The sequence below is a fragment of the Babylonia areolata genome, chromosome 26 (assembly GCF_041734735.1).
Source record: "Babylonia areolata isolate BAREFJ2019XMU chromosome 26, ASM4173473v1, whole genome shotgun sequence".
NCBI lineage: Eukaryota > Metazoa > Mollusca > Gastropoda > Neogastropoda > Buccinidae > Babylonia > Babylonia areolata.
The window spans coordinates 807501-810000 of NC_134901.1; positions in this window are offsets into that span (position 1 = coordinate 807501).

A 2500-nucleotide genomic window follows, 5' to 3' on the forward strand; every position below is an offset into this window, starting at 1 on the left:
TGATTATAGTTGATGCCTGTGATTCGCCGAAGCAGTCAGAGGCTAGACTGGGTGTGTTGTGGCATACGTGTAGCATCTTTCATTATATTATACACTCGTGCGACTTGTACAGCGTCATGACTAACTTTATCTTAACTCTGTGTGTGTGTGTGTGTGTGTGTGTGTGTGTCTGTGTGTCTGTGTGTCTGTGTGTCTGTGCGTGTCTGTGTGTGTGTGTGTGTGTGTGTCTGTGTGTGTGTCTGTGTGTCTGTGTGTGTCTCTGTGTGTGTGTGTGTGTGTGTGTATGTCTGTGTGTGTGTGTGTGTGTGTGTGTGTGTGTGTGTCTGTGTGTGTGTGTGTCTGTGTGTGTAGTGATGTGATGTGGTGTTAACTCTGTGTGTGTGTATGTGTCTGTCTGTCTGTCTGTGTGTGTGTGTGTCTGTACGTCTGTGTGTGTCTGTGTGTGTGTAGTGATGTGATGTGTTGCAATGTGGTGTGGTGTTAACTCTGTGTCTGTGTGTGTCTGTGTGTGTCTGTGTGTGTATGTGTGTAGTGATGTGATGTGTTGCGATGTGGTGTGGTGTTAACTCTGTGTCTGTGTGTGTGTGTGTAGTGATGTGATGTGTTGCGATGTGGTGTGGTGTTAACTCTGTGTCTGTGTGTGTCTGTGTGTGTATGTGTGTAGTGATGTGATGTGTTGCGATGTGGTGTGGTGTTAACTCTGTGTCTGTGTGTGTCTGTGTGTGTATGTGTGTAGTGATGTGATGTGTTGCGATGTGGTGTGGTGTTAACTCTGTGTCTGTGTGTGTGTGTGTGTGTGTAGTGATGTGATGTGTTGCAATGTGGTGTGGTGTTAACTCTGTGTCTGTGTGTGTGTGTGTGTGTGTGTAGTGATGTGATGTGTTGCGATGTGATATGGTGTTAACTCTGTGTGTGTGTGTGTGTGTGTGTGTGTGTGTGTGTAGTGATGTGATGTGTTGCGATGTGATGTGGTGTTAACTCTGTGTGTGTGTGTGTGTGTGTGTGTGTGTGTAGTGATGTGATGTGTTGCGATGTGATGTGGTGTTAACTCTGTGTCTGTGTGTGTGTGTGTGTGTGTGTGTGTGTGTGTGTGTGTGTGTGTGTAGTGATGTGATGTGTTGCGATGTGATGTGGTGTTAACTCTGTGTCTGTGTGTGTGTTTGTCTGTCTGTCTGTCTGTGTGTGTCTGTACGTCTGTGTGTGTGTGTGTGTGTAGTGATGTGATATGATGTGATGTGATACGATTTGATGTGATGTGATGTGATGTAATGTGAACTGGAGTGTGTCTATACGTGGTATTGTTGTTCATCGATCTTACGTCTTTTCGCTAAAGTGTTATGAGACAATAGAAATAAAACAGTGGGGCGAGGGGGTGGAAATTGGAAGAGGGCGATGGCGCAATGAATATATATATATATGCGTGGGTGAGTGTATGTGTGTGTTGTGTGTGTGTGTGTGTGTGTGTGTGTGTTTAAGGATTTTTTCTCTCGCAATGAGCTGCTGATGTATATTTTTATGTAATGTACTGTTGTTTTCCATGATGCAAATAACACTTTCTAAGGTCAGGTGTGGTGTATGAAACCGCATGTCTTTAATGAAACCTATGATTCTGAAACATAAATGATACCTTCTCTCTGACTTGGTCAACACACATAAAAGTTATTGAAAGGTCGTAAGATGTTGAGAAAAACTTCATTTTGTCGAACAGTTTACAGACAAACAAGCCAAGAAATAAATAGAAGAAAAGAAGACGAATGCTGGTTGACCGGACTAAAATGAAACTGTTTTCCTTCTGGAACTTTGCCACAGGAACAAGATATACATTAATACAGTCAGTAAGAGAGCGACTGATAGGCAAACATTTGGCTCCAGCTGTTCTGTTCAGCTCCATGTACATTTGAAATAAACCAGTCTAAACCAGTCTATCGCGAGCGCTAATTCCTTAATTTACTTTTAGTATTTGAACTATTTTTAAAGTAAAAAAAAAAAAAAGTATGTCCGTGATCTCCGTAGATGGGTGATTCTTTACCCTTTTTTGAATTATTCTACATTTATATATGTGATTTCTCAGAGTTGTCCATTTAGCTGGCAGCCATATTGGCTCTTTTCGTTGGCTGCCCAAGTTTGCCGAACTAGCCAGTTGGGTGTTCAGAAAACTGCATGGTTGTTTGTTGTTGTTTTTTCCGAACTTTATCGGCTGCCAGGAAAGAGCGTGTCGCTTGTGAATTCCCTCTTTGGAGTTATCAATAATATAGGCGTTATTATGAACGTTCCGTTATTACGGGTCACACACTTCTTGATCCTGAAGGAAGGTGAGTACTTCAGAAAATGGTGGCATGATGGTAATGCATCTATCAGGAAACGATTGTGTGTGTGTGTGTGTGTGTGTGTGTGTGTGTGTGTGTGTGTGTGCCGCCCCCCTCTAATTATATTTAAAGCACGCACGCGTCCCCCCCCCCCGCCCCCCCGACACACACGCACTCTCCCCTCCGCCCCCCAC